The sequence below is a fragment of the Arvicanthis niloticus genome, chromosome 17, assembly GCF_011762505.2.
Source record: "Arvicanthis niloticus isolate mArvNil1 chromosome 17, mArvNil1.pat.X, whole genome shotgun sequence".
NCBI classification, from domain to species: domain Eukaryota; kingdom Metazoa; phylum Chordata; class Mammalia; order Rodentia; family Muridae; genus Arvicanthis; species Arvicanthis niloticus.
The window spans coordinates 56,361,026-56,379,306 of record NC_047674.1 but is presented as its reverse complement, the minus strand read 5'-3'; positions in this window follow the sequence as shown (position 1 = coordinate 56,379,306).

The window sequence follows — 18,281 nt, the reverse complement described above, 5'->3', positions numbered from 1 at the left end:
TGAGACACAGAGAGTCACCATCTCAAAATAAAAAGCGGGAGTGCTTCATTCTCCCATTTATAAACTGTTTTGTGGGTAGTTGATTGGTTGTGTTTGATTTTTTACACAAGTGTACTGTTTTATTGGAACTCTAGTTGTCATTAATATCTTTTAATGTTTTATGTAGGTATAAAAGAACAAGGTAAATGGATTTGATACATTTAAGATTCAATGTATTTAAATAAGCTTGATACATTAAATAGATTAATACAATTGATATATTTACATTTGAAACAACTTAATTTTAAGATATATAAATTTGCTGGTGGCAAACTCATACAGATCTGCCTGCCTCTCTCTCAAGTGCTGGGATTAAAGGCACCACCACCCTGGGCACTGTAGTTCTTTGGTTACCATGGCAACCACTGAGTCTTTGACCCTCCCAGTTAGTTACCAAGTCCTTCCAGTTGATCTAAGCCCACAATCTTCCTTGCCATCTGGCCTGACAAGATGTCTCAGGCCTGGCTTGTTCACTTATTATTTAGACTTGGCTCAGTCCATTTCAAAGAACGCTGCTTCCATTTTCAGTGAAAATTGGTGTTTCAATGCCAAGCCTGGGTCTTAGTTTCTTCTCCCATGGTTGTGATAAGATACTCAGACAAAAGTGGCTTTAAAATGAGATGATGTATTTGGCTCACAGTCCCAGCTTACAGTGCGTCATGGTGGGAAGCCATGGTATCAGGGCCTTGAGCATTACGTCACAACCATAGTCAAGGGTGCTCAAGTCCCTGTCCCTATTTTTTCCAGAATGGTCCTACAAATGTAATTGGGATGATCTCCCGCAGCCAGGTTCTAAGGCCCATCTTCCAGGCAACTCTAGAGTTGACCAAGTTGACAGCACTGTCCCTTGTCATAGCAGAGGCCTGTGATCCCAACAGTTGTAAAGCCAAGGCAAGAAGATTAGTCTGAAGGCCAACTGGGATATGTAGGGAGGACCTGCCCCAAAATTAAAAATGAAATAAGTATTTAAAGAATACTAAAGTATATTTTATTCTTCTGGTGTAATTGTCATCTTGGAGGCTTACTATTTCTGTCTGCTAACCTAGGCCTAGTCCTAGAAGCATCTAGTCTCTCCATATAATCTTATCTAGGCCAAGAATGTTTTCAGCCCCTGAGACTTACTTCTGAATAAATGAATCCTTTCTAGCTCTTTCTGAACTCTGGCTGGCTGTTCAACTCAGCTAGCTGTTCTGGTTCAAACTCCTGTCCATCTTGGCCTCTGACTTTTTCACTCTGCTTGGCCTCGAAGTAACTCTAGCAATCTGTTCTAATCTTCTGGCCCCTTTTCATTCTCTGTCTCATTCAGTCTTCACCTGTGTCAAGCTTGTTCTCTCTTCAGCCTGTCTCTATAAAACTCTCCTGGTAAAACTGCCTCTGCTCTCTCTGCACTGCCCAAGTAGCTTCCCTTTCCAATCTCCTCTTGTGAGAGCTGGGCATATCCTATTCTGTCAAATCTTTCTCTGATTCATCACTTTGTCTGCCACTCAATTAGACACCACTTCCAAACATGGGTGCTTCCTTCTACAAACTACTTTACCTTTACCGTTTGGGATTAGAGGTGTGTACTAAGGGTGTGTCTGTACTCCAGCCAGAGGGATTAAAAGTGTGTGCTAAGGCTGAGCCATGTCACAACCAGAAACAGGCTTTTTTTTTCTTTTTTGTAAAAACAATCTCAGAGTTTACAGTGTTGTCAAATATCCTTCAACAATCATCAACTTGGTATAGCCAAGAATCACCTGAGAAGACAGTCTCAGTTGGGGGTTGTCTGGATCAGTCTGGCTATGGGCATGCCACAGGAATGAATGAATGATGGTTTTCACTGTGTTAACTGATGTAGTAAGACCCAGTCCACCATGGGTGGAATTATTCCCTAGGTAGGGATCCTGAACTAGATGAGTAAAGAGAGGTGGCTGAGCACAAGAAGCATGCATTTATTTATTCTCTCTGTACCTTTGACCCTGAATGTGACTAGCTGCTTCAAGTTCTTACCTTCACTTCTCTGCGACAGTGAACTGTAACCTGAAATTATAAGCTGAATAAATCTTTTTTTCTCCTAAAGCTGCTTTTGTCAGTATATTTAATCATGGCAACAGAAATGAAACTATGAGGACCACAATCTGGATACCATGTGGCTTCATTGGTACTGGGCTAGTCACTGACTCTAGGCATTTTTAGTGGGTGGAAGCAAGAACTCTTCAATTCTTTATTTTTCAAGATGGCATCTTATATAGACCAGCCTAACCTTAACCTTTCTTTATACCTTAGGATAACTGTGATCTCCTGATCCTACTGCCTCCATATCTCTAGTACTGGGATTATAGGATTACACCCAGCCGTTAACTAATTGTTTGTTTGTCAGACACTTTCAAAAGAAAACTAAGATGGGGGCCTTTGGGATGGCTCAGCAGGAGTGAAAGTTCTTGCTACCCACACCTGAGAGCTTGAGTTTAATCCCTAGAACCTCCATAAAAGTAGACAGAAAGAAGCAATGCTACAAAGCTGTCACCTGATCTCTATGTCCAGATTGTGTCAACTGTGACCCTCCCAATAATAAAGTAATCCATAGAAAGAAATTCAGAACCTCAGATGGAATTAACACCTTCATCTTGTGTCTCTTTCTTCCACACAGAGAACCCCATCCCCAAACAATAGAGTTAGAGTTTCAAATAACAACTCACTTGCTTTGTGTCACAAAGGTGGCACAAAAGCCACAGCATAGTGACAGCAGTGCCCCTGCCAACAGTGTGCTCTCTGATGCTGTTCTCACTTTAAGTGTTGTTTTATTCTTAGGGCTTATTATACTCGAGGATGCAGACAGATTACTATGCAAAGTTGGTACTCAGTTCATGTGTTTCTTTGCCTTCTGCCTGCCTCTTTCCTCAGCCTCCTTCCCCTTATTCTCTTTTCTCTGCTTCTTACTCTTGCCCTGCATATTCTCTCTCTCCCTACCTCCCTGCTTCTTGTTCTTGCCCCTGCATATTCTCTCCCTCCCTTCCCCCTCCCTTTCTCTCCTTTATGAGTGCTTTTGTGACTCTATGACGTAACAAAAATACATATTTGGTCTCTATACCAGGTTCTTGAGACAGAATTCCTAATGTCTTTGTGGATGTGGGTTTCCAGGAAAGTACTTTGTTCCATTTGGGGTTTTTCACTCTGGATTCATGACTTTGATCTCCTAAGATAGTTGCATTTGTCTGAATGGGGAACAGCTGACAGAAACACCTACATTTCCTAAGTGGTAGGAACCCCTCAATGGGCTCTAAGACAGCATCAAGATGGGGGCTGGTTGCCAGGGAACAGGAGCTAAGGGGCTGGGAATTTCAGCTCTATTTTAAAATTTCAGGGAGCCACAGGGACTGAAGATAAGTAGTCAATCATAGCCAATGACATCATTGATCCTGGTGATGAGGACGCTTCGGTGATAAGACAGAGTTCAGAGAGTTTCTCAACTTCTGGACATGTGGGGGTACTTGGAAGTGGCATAGCCAGAAGTCAAGGATGCTCTGCCCATAAAACTCTACCGCCTAAACGTTCTTTCTGCCCGGATGGAGGCATAATGCTGTCATGAAAAGGGGTTATTAGAGAATCCCTGCTTTTCATAAAGCAGATTTCTCCAAGGATCAGTTCTCACTGCCAGCCTCAGCAGACTCCCCACACGATGGCGCTGTTTCCTCACGATGTCCTGTCCGTGCTGGGTCACAACCCTCTTAGTGGCAAGAGATACAGCCAGAGCCAAGGCCATCCTACCTCTGTTAACCCCCAAATGTTCCTGACACTATTTTTAAAGTTTTGAAACATCTATCCTGAAATTATCATTTGAGTCTGAATTTGAATAGCAAGCAAAAATCATCCTTAAATTGGTTGCTGGAAACAGAGTCTCGAAGATTCAATTTCAGTCTTTTTAAAGGGAGATTTTAAAGCAGCAACCAAGAAAGATTAAAATGTAAAGACCCATGCATAGAAATTATAACTCAAGTTATGAGAGTACTTATGAAGTAGCCGACACACATGACACACATGAGTGTTATCAATAGCTATGATAGCACTTCTCTTTGGTTTTCTATTGTGTTTGTTTATTTTAAGACAGTCTTTTCTTGTAGCCCAGGATGCCCTAGAACTCACAGAGACTCTTATGACTCTGCCTCCAGAATGCTGGGATTACAGGCCTGGACCACCATAGTCAGCTTGTTTAGTGTCCTAAAAAAATGTTTTACGTTAGCCTGTGTCTTCTAAATTCTTGTGCAACCAGAGCTAGCCACATACTGTGTTCTACAAGAAATGAAGTTTGCCAGCTCCAGGCCTGGCCCACAGACCTCTGGTTCAATTCCCTATGTTCTCTCCCTTTCCTTACCCAGATGGAGAGGGTCCCCAGAAGTCTAGGTTCTGAAGGTGACAGATGTGCTTGCGGGAAGGAACGTGAGTGCCTAAATGTCTGTGTGGAGCAGAGCCTCCTCATTAACTGACACTGTAGCTGGGATGAGAAGCAAGCTTGTGTCCCGGGTGGTGTGTTACCACAGCTAGCTCATCTATGGCAACGATGTGTCTCCCATGTCTGTGGAAGCCTCTGTCTCCTTCAAATTCTCTCCCCTCATTAACTCAACAAAAGGATCAGAACTTTTCAGGCTACTTGCCTGGGGTTACCAAGCTACCCTCACAGTGATCTCTCTTTGGAGGCACAATCTCCCCCAGCTCCTTCAAGACTCAGCTTCCCCCCAAGACTGGCCACCAGACTTCTCCTCATCAGAGGCTACATACCCATGTTGGTTAGCTTTTTTGCTAACTTGACACAGCTAGGGTCATCTGGAAAGAAGAACATTGACTGAGATATGTGACCTTAGGATTGGTCTGTAGGCAACACTGTGGGGTATTTTCCTGATTAGTGATTGATATGGGGAGGCCACAGCTCACTGAGGGTGGTACCACCCCTGGGTAGGTGGTCTCCTTCTGTACATTAAAAACAAAACAAAACAAAACAAAACAAAACAAAACAAAACAAAGCAAAACAAAACCTGCAGGGAGCAAGCCAGTAATCAGCACCTCTCCATAGTTTCTGTTTCAGTTCCTGCCTTCAGGTTCCTGCCCTGACTTCCATCATTGATGGCTTGTGGTGAAGACGTGAAAGCCAAATAAATCCCTTCTTCCCCAAATGGCTCTTGGTCATGGTGTTTATCACAGTAATAGAATGCTAACCAGAACAATGCTGCTGTGTTTCTCAGGTCCTCCTCCTCAGCATCCATGTCCCAAAGAAACTGACATCACTCCTCTCCCTCCTGCTTCATAACAGCCCCAAGCCTCCGTGTCTCCCGGTAGCTTCACCTCTGTCCTCTTCTGAGTGGTGACAGATCAGGTCTTCTCCTCTGAGCCCCCTCCCACTCCAAGTACAACCCCCGCATCACTCTTGTATCAACTGTTGCATTCTGTCTAAACTTCACCCCACAGTTACCCAGCAACAGTCAGATGTGCCTTACTCACTATAAAAGGGGCTGCTTGTCCCCCTCCACCACCCTCTTCTCTCTTGCTCTTGCCTTCTTGTTCCCCACTCTGTTCTCTCACCCCTTTCCCCCCTCTCCCTATTCCCTTTCCACCTCTCTCTCCACGTGTTCATGGCTGGCCTCTACTCCTCTATCCCCCCCTCTACCTTTCTTTGTCTCTACTCCCCTCCCCATGCCCTGAATAAACTCTATTCTGTACTATAACACTGTGTAGCTGGTCCTTCAGGGGGGAAGGGATACCTCAGTATGGGCCCGAGGAGGTATTCCCTTCCCCCACACCCGACTACATCTCCACAAAACATATTTCTTCTCTCTTGATCTTTTTATAAACACAACAGTAACTGTGTTTAAAAGTGAACATGAGTTGTTAATCCCACCAAACAAGATTACCCAGATTCTTTGGTCAAATTAAGCAAGCTTTATTTTCTGTCAGACAAGGTTATCTCCCTAAAGTGGGGTTTAAGGAAATAACATTGAACAGAGAAAAAGTGGGGCTTATATAGCCCCCCAAAACCTGCAAGACTAGAGGGGTCTCAGGGTTGGGGGATTTCCAGAAGAATTTTGGTTACATAGAAACTTAGCTGAACATCTCAAAATTATTTGGCAGAGGTCAGGGTATAAGGTGTGGAACAGGTCAAATTCCAAAAGATAGGTTAAGACCTGGATAAAGCCAAGTTTTACAGAAAATAGGAATGACTTTGTAATAAGATGGCTTTTAATCTTAAAATGGAGTCAGACTGGCCCACCATCCTCTCATGTCTTATGCATCCCTTTCAAATCCTTAATAGGGAACGGCCATTTATATCTGTTGTATGGGCTGATAATGCCAGCAGACAGCAGATGACTTAGCTGCTGTTGAAAATGGTTTTAATTAACTCTGCTTGTTCTTAATATGACACATCCAGCCCCCCAATAATTGAGACTGAGTACTATCGATTTATTTAATCAGCTTAACACAATTACTGGGCGATTATCCCTAATCTATTTTTATATACACTTGACCGGCTAACTCTCAGCTGCACTCTCCAAGTTGCTTGCTGTTTGAATCTCCCCAGGCTGCCTGTCTGCTCCATTAGCCTGTCCTGAGGCTGGCCTGGTCACATGCTCATGGTCCATCTCCACTCAAAGCGGCCTTCTCCTCTCTCATCTTCCTTTTCCTCCTCCCTTCTCTCTCTCATGGTCTCTACCTGTGACCTCCAACCTGGCGACTGAAACACCACCTACCTCTATTCTCCCAGTGATTGGCTGTGGGCATTTTTATTTAACCGCTCAGAGAAGATTGGCGAGCAAAGTTCATACAACATTATCTGGTGTACGTGAGAGTTTGCTCATTGGGATTGCAACCAGATTTTGGAGCCCAGTATTTCGCATTTGAGTATGTAGCAGCACCAGACCAACCCCCAACACTCAGCATTTTCTATCTGGCAGGAGACAAAGTTTGTATCATGGTTAGGACCTCTTTAATTTGGTCTGATTGGTTAGCATAGAACGAATAAATTCTTCTTAAAGTCATGGTCTTTGCTCTTTGCATAGAGCAGGTCAAGCGCCTTATCACAGTGTAGCTCATGAATCTACCTCTTGATAGACCTTGCTCTATTTGGTTTCAAAAGGTATCGTTTCAACAGTGAGGAAGCCTGGTATGCCAATAGGCAATACATACAGTCATTTTGTTCCCTTTGCCAAGAAGTTTCCTTGAGATCTGACATTTTAGCCTCTGTTTGTGGGGAAAAAACCTTGCGCGGGGGAGTTCGGTGGTGGGGTCTCACCGCTGTCCAGCAGCGGGGTCCCGGCGGGCTTTCCGCACCGCCGGTGGAGGGTCCCACATTCAAACAGCCCCCCGCAGGCTGGCGGCTGCAGTTCAAGGTTCCAAAGGCTGGGAACCTGGCGGCAGCAGGCCCAGGCGACACGTGGAATCTGGCTTTCCAAAGCTTTTATTGTTCATGGCCTGGTGAGTGGGTGTAGATGGCGTGTGCTCCCCCAAAAGCCAGACTCCTCTGGCTTTTTATAGAGCGGGGGAAGAGGGGAGGGAATAACTTAATTAGCTACGCCCCCCTTTAGATAACTCATTAATATTTTAGTCTCTGGAGGTGGAGACTTGCTAATCACGCCCTCTACCTGTGTGCTACCTGACTGAAGGTCACAAGTTAAATGGAGTTACCTCGTCCAAGACCCGACTTCTGTTGAGGATAAGGGGCAATGCATTCTCTTATCTACTTCCTGCTGAAGTTAGGACTCCATCATCAGGGTCCAGGAAGGCTGGATCATTGGCCTAAGCCCAGAAAGGGATTACAGCAATCGGGTATTCATCAGAAGCATCTGGCTCACTGTCCCAGCCAAAGAAACAAGGGAGCAATCACATCAGCAGGAATGGTTCGCATTTTTTATCAGCAAGTACAGGGCTTTCTGATTTTGTAGGACTGCGTAGGGATCACATTTGGGTCAGTTGGTAGTTCATAGTTGATTTCAGAATGCTGCTTGCCAGCTGAGCAGAGCTCTGCAGACACAGAAAATAAAGCTAAGAAACTTAAAGAAAAATCTTACATTTGGAGATTTTCCTTTCGGAATAGGCAGCAGGCAGAAATATTTATCTGGAGACCATTTGCTCCGTGACAGGTGGATTCAAGTTGGGGATTCCCTGAAGCTTATATGGATCTTTAACAAAAAAAAGATACAAGTTTTAGTTCCATTACCATTACCACGGTTTGCAATATGTACTAAAATACATGTTGTAGAAACAGCAGCTAACCGGCGTCTGTAAATAGCTGGAGTAGACTTGTGGTTTTGAGTCATAACAAAAATTTTGGTTTGGGGTTAAAAACCATGAACATTTTTTTTTTCTATACCCAGAGGACTGGATATATATATGGGACAGAGATGTTTTTAGCATTATGAGAAGCACCTTCAAATCTATACTCAGAAGACAACCTGAGTAATTAAATAAAGGTAATTAAAATCTTGAGCTTATGGCTGATAATAGTAGTCAGAGCTTTGCCGGCTTCTCAGAGCTCCGTTGATCAATGCTCAAACTCTGAACCTTTGAAATCTTAGTGTAACAACAGCGTAGAGTAACACACTTATATCTTAAATCATCTCTAGAACTTCATAATTTTTTTAAGTTTTCATATCCTCAGAACTTTATATAATGTGTATTACTTTAGAATAGTTTTCTTAGACCCTCAGAATTTGCATAAATTTAAAACCTTTTCCATTCCAACCATTTAACGGGATACACAGGTGGTTGATTACTGCAAGTTCTGTTAAAAAAAGAGGACTAGTAAAGAGTTATGTCTGGCAACTGAAGCCTGTTAGTAAGGCCAGCCTGTCTGTTGAGTTTGCCTTTCTCATCAAGAGACCCAGTGGCTCTAGAAAGCCTAGATTCTGATGTATGAAATGCAGTTACCAGGCAGCTGTTGTTCAATGAAGAACATTTAGCTGCCAACGTCATCAGAGATCTAAGAAGGATAAACTGTAGCAGGGAGTATAATCCTAATGGCTTCTATATTAATTAAAATTACAAAGACTTACTGTTACCTGGGCAGCTACCTAGGCTCCAGGGGCAGTTTTGTCAGAGGCAGAAGTCAGTCTTCGACTATCACACAGAACAACATTGTAGCTTCAGCTGCTGCACAGTCTTTGGCAGCCAGACCTGGAAAGTCTGAAAGGTTTTCCCATGGCTGAGGAACTTGGGAAAATTAACTTACCTGACTTTGGCAGAGTAAAGCAGACAACCTAGTAGTGTCCACAGTTTGTGCAAGGCCTTGGCAACAGGTGAGGCTTTGGGGCAGCTTTTCCCAGTGGTTAGCATCATCCCAATACAGGTATGTCCCCAACTGTCTTCTTTGGACACCTTAGGGTTGCAGCTAGGATCTGTCATTTCTGTCTATTATACAAAGCTTTTTTGCATTAAACATTTTAAATGCCATATTCAGCAGATCTCTGATAGGTTTTGAGAGCAGTCTATTAAGTGTACAAGATTTTACATAAACTTTACTTGGTTTTAGTTATTTGCTTTAGGCTTAACCCTGAAAACATCCATGAGGGACTAGACAAGGCTTAGTCCTGTAAGTACATTACATTAGCAACCAGCATGACTACAGTTCTCAACATAGTGAAGAAGACTGTCATTTATATCGTGACTGACCACCAACCTAAATGTGTCAATTTTCTTTTGTATAGCAAGTTAGTGTTTTTTTTTTTTTTTTATAAGATTAGGATTCAAACATAATTCTAAATTGATTAACATTTTAGTTTTAACAATATCTCTTAGAAACACTGAACTTGTAGTGCATGGTCTACCCTGGGTGAGCTGTAGGCCCAGCAGAATTTAATTGGAAACACAGGAGCTATTGGAGCTACATCCAGCAGTGAGAGCTAGTCCTTAGTGATGCATAGCTTGCTACCAGTAACCAACACACCAGCACATGGACAGAGATTATCTGGGTTCTCATCCTCTCCTGTAGTCCTGCAGAGGCAGCACCAGACTTGTGTGCATCACCAAAGTCAATGTTGCAAGGCAATACAGGCTTTAGGATGCTGTCTTTGCGCTAGCGCTCCCCGTGAGACCAGAATTTAATGGGATTCTTTTAGGCTTAGTCCTCTGTGTAAAGTTTAGATGAGGACTGGCGAAATTACTAGAACTTTTGCGTATTTCAAATGACAGCATCTCTGGTTTGAGAAACGCAGGTGCAATGAGTGTGAGGACATTTAAGAACGAACATTGAAGTCGACATTTCCTTCTCAGCTGCTTTCGGTTTTGTCTGTTATACGCCATCTTCAAAGTCCCTTTTAGCCGTGTTCATCAGGTCCCGTAGCATAGGACCCTGTTTCCAGGAGGACCTTTCAGATAGCCATTGGCTCTTTGTGTGATGAAAATTGCCCACATATTTGTTGATCTGAGGCTACCTAGAAATCATTTCATGTAACATTCGAGCAATGGCTGCTGGCAAAAGTCCTTTTTTTTTTTTTTTTTTTTTTTTCCATAAAAATAAGGAAGAGGAAGTGACCCGTGGGGTGGAAGGAGAAGTTTGCCAGGCACAGCGGCAGACTTCAGTTGGGTCTGTGAGCTTCACCAAAAGAAAATATCTCATGTATCTTTGTACACATGGCTGTGGCCTCTTTAATTTTTTTTATCTTTTATTTAGAATAATATAGATTTTTGCCATCTTCTGTCTAAAATCCTGTCCAGATCCTATGTCACTACATTAGACCTCTGCTGGTCCTTCTGAATTATATTTGAATCAGAAGACTCAACTAGGGATGCCAGTGCCTGCTAGTGACTGTCAGGGTGACATCAAAATCTAATCAAAGAGGTAAGAGGCACCATGCCCTAGAAGTCCTGGAATTCACTCTGTAGACCAGGCTAGGCTTGAACTCAGGGATCTACCTGCCTCTGCCTCCCGAGCGCTGGGGTATGCTACCACCACCTGACTGGCTGAGACAGTTTCTTTTACCTCCTTTCTTGTTTAGTTTTGCTTTTGGTGGCATTTTTATCTTGACTCTTTAAATGGAATTCTGTAGGCTGAAAATTCTCACACCCTCCTTTTAATAATGACTCTAAAATGTTTTAACCTCCATTCCAGCCCACCACCCAGCTGAGGTAGTGGGAAAGAAAGGTTCACTGGGGAACACAGGGGAAGTGGACCTGTCTAGAAACTGTTCTTTGGAGCAATTTTGATCTTCAATTGTCAGGATACCGGGAGTCCAGTTTGGCAGAGTTGAGATCGCAACAAATCAATAGTGGTAGCACAACCTAACAGAAACCTAATCGGCAAGGGTCAGCAAGAGTGACCAGGACCAACAGAGACGCCAGGAGAAGTTCTCAGCCGTGCCTGTCTCAACGAAGCAAAGATCAGTGAAAGCATGAGACCAAGAAGCATTGTAAAGCTAGCTATGCAAGCCAGCCGAGCCTCCATCACTGTCCATTGGGTTCTCTTTATACCCCCTCCAAACATCACATGTCCTCCATGGGTCTTGTCTCACCACGTGTCTTGCCTCGGCACATGAATTTGTCTTAGCAAAACTCCACGAGAATCTGTAACAGCTGACATCATTCTGCCAATAGGCCCAAGTCCACAAGAGGCTGGAGGCCGAGGCATACCACACCACCAGAAGTTTTTTTGGTGCATTTCTCTCTATGGAGTCACAACAAACAGAGCTCAGCTACACGATGTAGGGCAGACCAATACATATGTGCCGTTAGCAAAGAATCCTTCATCACGTGTCCTTTCACGTGCTTGCTTTAGCAAAACATCCTTTCACCTGTGTGTGCTTCAGGAAAACATTCCTTCACGTGTGTGTCCCAGTAGACTGCCATTCAAAGAAGCCATAGATTTCCACTTCAGAATTCTTTTAGGTTTAGTCTTCTATATAAAGTGTAAACTAGAATTGGCATAGTTAACAGAGGAGTTTTGGCATATATCAAATGACACCATCTCTGGTTTGATAAATTCAGACACAATGAATTTGAGGACATGTGAGGATAAACATTCCAGTTCAGTACATGACGTCTGAGGTGAAATTGACATCCAGAAGACCTGTTATTTGGTATTTTTTTTAAGAGCAAATAGTTACAGACTATAGGAAACAAAGCCTCGCTTCTGTTACCTTGATTGAGGAATAAAGTTTATTAAAAGTTTTTATCTATAGCTTTAACTATTATAGTTTTAGTGTTGTTTCTCAAATGTTTTAAAATAAGAGTTGAATCCAAGTCGTCTGCACAGTGAGTTGTAGCAAACTAAGATTACCCTTGTATATATTTTTAATTGTCAACCTTTTTTGTTATAAGTTTTAACTTTAGACCTACACCTCGCCCACACACATATGTAGCACCTTGATTTTCATGGGGTCCCCCAACAACTCCAGCAGGGGCTGTCTCTGAGCCTTGTTGCCTGCCTGTGGATCCTGTTCCCCTGTCTGGGCTGCCTTGTCTGGCCTGAGTGGGACAGGATGTGTCCAGTTCTGCAGTGACTTGAGGTCCCAGGGTGGGCTGGTACCAAGGGGAACCTCCTCCTTCTCCGAGGTGAAGGAGATGTGGGAGGGGGGAGGGGCATGTGAGGAACTGAGAGGAGGGGGAACTATGATCAAGATGTAAAGTGGATAAATAAATACATTAATGAAAAAAGGCTTTAACTTAACTTTTCATTATAAGCTTGGAGTTAACCTGTTGTTACAGACTATAAATCTTTAAACATACCCAGTATGTTTACAAATCTTGAGGCACAGAGAGTTCACTTAATAGTTTATAAATCTTGAGATAAGGTTTATATCTTAGCAAAAGTCTTAGAAAGTCAAAACAAAGTCTTTTTTTTTCTGATTTGTTTTGCCCCCCCCCCCTTTTTTTCTGTCCTAAAACCAAGTGGCACACCTGTCACAGGATAGCCAGAAAACTTTTAAATTGAGCATGCTTGGGTTTAGAGAAGAGAGAGCCATAGCCCAACACCACAGCCAGCTTTTCAATAAATCAGGACAACATAAAACAATATTTCAATATTATCCAAATCTAAAGGATACCTGAATCTCTAATAAATTGAATTCAGTGACCAGGGGGAGGGACCAGAGCAACCTGCTATGGTTTTCCTTGGACATTTTGCTCCATCCAGCACCTAGTGCAGACCAAGGGAAAACAAATCCTGTGTCTATGAAAGTTTTGGGGCAGCTGGAGCTGTCAGGCCCCTGAAGCAGCATATTTAAAGAGACAGACACAGCAAAGGCCAAAAGCTGTAAACAAAGAACACAGAACATTCAAAAAGTCAGAAGGGACTGGTCAAAAACAAAACCTGCAGTGACCACCTGCATTCATATATTTAACTTGTCTTGACCAATTTTCATTTCGATTCCTAGCAACCAAGAACCAGGCAGGCAAAGTCACTAGAACCCTGGGAAGGAGACAAACAAAACAGAACAAAACACAGGGGACCAAGAACCAGGCACCAAAACCCAAAATGGGCAGTACAAGGACTTGCTAGTGCCCAGGAGAGGAGTACATGGACTTCCTCAGGTACCTTTCTGTCCTCCAGATGGGATCCAACCAGAAACAGTACCAGATGTCATGTAATAAGATGCCTTCTGTGACTTAATGATGGAGGCCTTCTCAGACAGGTGCCTGCTGATTTCTTTTTAGCACAGCAGTTTGCTCCAACAAGCTGCCAACATGAAAACATGCTTCAGAGCCTTGGGACACCTGCAAAATGCACACCACCTCTGGAGGCACCATCTCATCTAGATCCCAGAGTGAAGGTCCAGCTTCAGAATTTGAGTTGAAGTCTTAATCTTGTTGAGGCCCCCAATTGCTAACCCACCAAACAAGACTAAAGAGCATTACTCAAACTCTTTGGTCAACCTAAGCAAGCTTTATTTTCTATCAGACAAGGCTATCTCCCTAAAATAGGGTTTGAGGAAATAGTGTTGAACACAGAAAAAGGTAGGGCTGATTTAACAGGCCCCTTCCCCCTAAAAAACCCTGAAAGTCTAGAGGGTTTTCAAGGGTTGGAGGATTTCCAGAGAAATTTTGGTTACATAGGAATTTAGCTGAAAAACCTCAAAATTATTTGGCAGAACATCTTATCAGGGTGGAGGTCAGGGTATAGGGTGTGGACCATGTCAAATTCCAGAAGATGGGTCAAGACCTGGTTAAATCCAAGTTTTACAGACAACAGGAATGAACTTATTTTGACCTTGTGACAAGATGGCTTTTAATGTTAAGCTGGAGTCAGGCTTGTCCATCAGTGTGTCTTAGTTAAGCATATGGAAGCCTACAGAGAATGTGCACCTTACGTGTGTCCCATCTAACAGCTCCAGGCAGCTTGGTGGATGTCAGTGTTTCTGGCTGAGATGTGTGTACTTGAAAACAAAGAGTGCGGAGGAGAAAAATGGCTCCAATCCAGGAAATGAAAAACCCACGCTCTCTCTTATACGGTATGGAGTGGACTTTTACACTAATTTTTTTTTTCACACTGAGGTTTGTATATGACACTGTATTTGAGGTGGTTTTTTTTTTTTTTTCATTCCATGTCTGTGTTTAAATGTTGTTTTCCTTGTCTTACACATATTGACACACTAGATAATTTGACCTCCACACAGACTCTACAGTGATTTTGCAGGGAAGGCCATTTGGGCCTCCATATTTGGGAGAACTACATATTTTCCAATTATGATTATTTAGGACTCTTCAGAATTCAAAAATGTGAAGTCAGGGCTCAGGATACAGCTTAGTGACTGAACACCTGCCTAATGTGTGCATGGCCTTGGGTTGGGTTCCTCAGACCCATGAGGAAACAGGAGTAGGGGCGGGGAGGAGAGAAGAGAGTCAGAGAAAAGGGATGGGGCCGGCGGAGGTAAGCGCAAGCCTTTAATCCCAGCACTTGGGAGGCAGAAGCAGGCAGATTTCTGAGTTCGAGACCAGCCTGGTCTACAGAGTGAGTTCCAGGACAGCCGGGGCTACACAGAGAAACCCTGTCTCGAAAAACAAAAACAAACAAACAGACAAACAAACAAACAAAAAAAGGGATGGGAAGAAGGGGAAGAGAACAGGACAGGACAAGACAGTGTGCGCCATTTATGTATACCTCTGGAGCTGGTATCTCTCTGTGTAAATAAATATATGTTCCAGTCCTGAGGATTGAATCCAGCACTTTTAACAAAACAGACAAGTACCCTACCACTGAACCACATCTCCAGCCCTATAGCTAAAGGCTCCAGGTGCTTGGTGGGCATTGGTGTTTCTGGCTGAGATGTGAGTTTTTCTGAGAGCTATCGCTAATGAAATTAACAATATGGTGTCCCTCTAGTGTCCTCTGCCTCAGGAAGGCTTGTGAGGGTTTACGAAGGCTCTGTGGGTTTAGTCTTCCCGATACTGTAGTTGAAAACAATTTATCTTTTCTTGTTTTTGTTTTTTGAGAAGTACATGATTTTATTATGAGGAGCACATGCTTATGCCACAGTACACACGCTGAGGTCAGAAGAGGACCCATGGGAGCATGTCTTCTCCTTCCACAAGGTAGGTTTCTGGGATCAAACTCAGGCTGTCAGGAGTAGCAGCGGGTACCCTTATGTGCTGCAGCATCCTGCCTGGCCCCAGATCATTAATGAATGGTTTCAAACCTGGGAGCAGGGACTGAGGCGTATAGTTTACATATCAAAGCAGACCTGGCCTCAGGTTCTCCAGGATCCTCCTGGCACACCCGGTCCCTAACCCTGAACTTTCCAGCCCAGCGGCTGGGCTCCCCTTCCCCCAGAGGCTCTTCCCTTGTATAACCCAGGCATTTTGGGCTTTCCAGCTCTTTTCTTCTTCTCTCCCTGCTCTTCCTCCACGCCCCCATGGTGACTTCACTGGCTTCGGACCTTTGGGTCAGTGAACTTGCCCGAGAGCAGTTTCTCATCAAACCTGCCTTTAATATAGGCTCATTTCACCAGCGGAGAAACAACCTATCAGTGAGGAATGTTGGGGTAGGGGGTAGAGGGTGGGGGGAATGCATGCGCAGAGGGGAGAGAATAGCTCGGTAAGTTGGTTCTCTCCATCCACCTTGCTGTAGATCTCAGGACTAAACTCAGGTGGTCGCGCCTGCCCTCTAAGCCATCTCAACCCCTTTCTATGAATTTGGAAGCCATGTCTGTTAGCTTGGGCTAGTGGTTTCCTCCCAGCTGTGTGCACCGTGGGTCCGGTCCGGTCCGGTCTCGCTCATCCTATAGCTGTTCTGGAATCTCCTTCGGTGGCAAAGTTTTCAGGTTTTATTTTTTTGTTGTTGTTGCTTTGTTTTGTTTTGTGTTTGTTTTTCGGTTTTTCGAGACAGGGCGTCTCTGTGCGCCGCCACCACCACCTGGCTCGAAGTTTTCAGTTTTAATCTAGTCAAATATGTGACTTTTTATTTTTATTTATTTATTTATTTATTTTGGTTTTTCGAGACAGGGTTTCTCTGTGTAGTCCTGGCTGTCCTGGAATTCACTCTGTAGACCAGGCTGGCCTTGAACTCAGAAATCTGCCTGCCTCTGCCTCCCAAGTGCTGGGATTAAAGGCGAGCACCACCACAGCCCGGCATGTGACTTTTTAAAAACCACTTGTGATTTATGCCTTTGCTGACTTGTAAGAAATCTGCTACCCTGAAGTCATATAAACTTTTTTTTTAAACCTACCTATTTATCCCACCGATCCATCTATCTAGTTTAACTGGTTCTCACTATGTAGCCCTGGCTATCCCAGAGCTCTTTGTAGATCAGGCTAGCCTCAGACTCACAGAGGCCCATCTGACTCTGCCTCCGGAGTGCTGGCATTAAAGGTATGTGCCACTGTGCCCGGCTCATATAAAGACTTATTTTTTTTTTTTCTAAAAGTTTTATTGTTCAGCCCTTCATAGTTAGCTTCTGCTTCATCTGGAATGTATTTCTGTGTAAAACATAAGGTAGGAATCTAATTTTATTTTTTCCCCCATATGGGAGAGATGGCTATGTCAGCCTTTCCCCCTGACTGGGAGTGTCTGCTCTGTCAAATCCCACACTTCCCACACAACTCAAAGTGCCACACTCTGTTCTGAGCTCGGTAGCCTCAGCCAGTTTTCCATTCCAAACACAGCGGTAAACATTGACAGTTTGGAAGTGAGTCTGGCTTCTGGCAGGGTAAGGCCATCTCATCTCCCCGTAGCCAGTTCTCCCAGTTCATCTTTAGCCATGGTTTTGTTATTGCTGACGTTCTGAGACGAGGTCTAGCTATGTATTCCTGGTTGACATGGTTAAAGAGGAGTTGGCCTCGAACCCACGGCCATCCTTCCTCTCGGGTGCTGGGATGAAAGGCACATGCTGACACTCCAGCCTTTGGTGGTGTTTCTATTTTATTGTTATTGTCATGGAAGACACAAGGAATTACACAAGGGAGTACCTCACTGAGGTGACCTGAGACACCCCTGAGGCATAAAGGAGAGGTTACTGATGAATGAAATCCATCTCTAGCTATCGCCTGGGGTTCACTGAGCAAGAGGGAGGGAAAGTGAAGGCTGACCCTCAGGGACAGCTCGCACACAAACACATGTGAATGGGTCTAAAACCTCTTAAGAACTCAAAAAGTTAAGAAGTATCTCTCCTCTAGGATGGCCAACACAGGTTCTAGAATCACCAAGGCGGCAAGCCTCTGGCCAGTCTCCGTGAGTGATTATCTAGCTTATGTTAATGGAAGTGGGAAGACCCACCCTGAAGGGAGGCAAACCATTCCCTGGCTTTGGGTCCTGGACTCCAAGAAAAAAATGTAGAAAGCACTATCAATGCCTAAAACTTTCAAAGGCCTGCTGAGATTAAGGGTGCTCTGATATTAAGGGTGCTGTAAGCTTTTCCAGAGAAATCTGAGCTCAGTTTCCAGCACCCAGCTTGGAGGTCATGGGAGAGGCTCAGGACCACCTGGAACTCCAGGGAATCTGACACCCTCTTCTGGCCTCTTTGAGAACCTGTATGCATGTGGCACCTGTACACACAGACAGACAGACAGACAGACAGACAGACAGACAGACAAAAAGAAGAAAGGAAGCTGAGCACCAACAATCACCACTGCCTGCTTACAGACTATAGATGTAACATTGCCGGCTGCCTCCAGCTCCTGCTGCCGGGACTTCCCAGCCATTGTGAAAAGTACCCTCTGACTATGAGTACAGCTCACCCTTTGCTGATGTAAGTTCCTTTTGCCATGGTGCTTTATCACAGAAACAGGAAATGAGATGCCTCTTTTCTCCTCAAGCACCCCTGGGATAGAGTGCTAGCTTGCTGCAGAGGCCT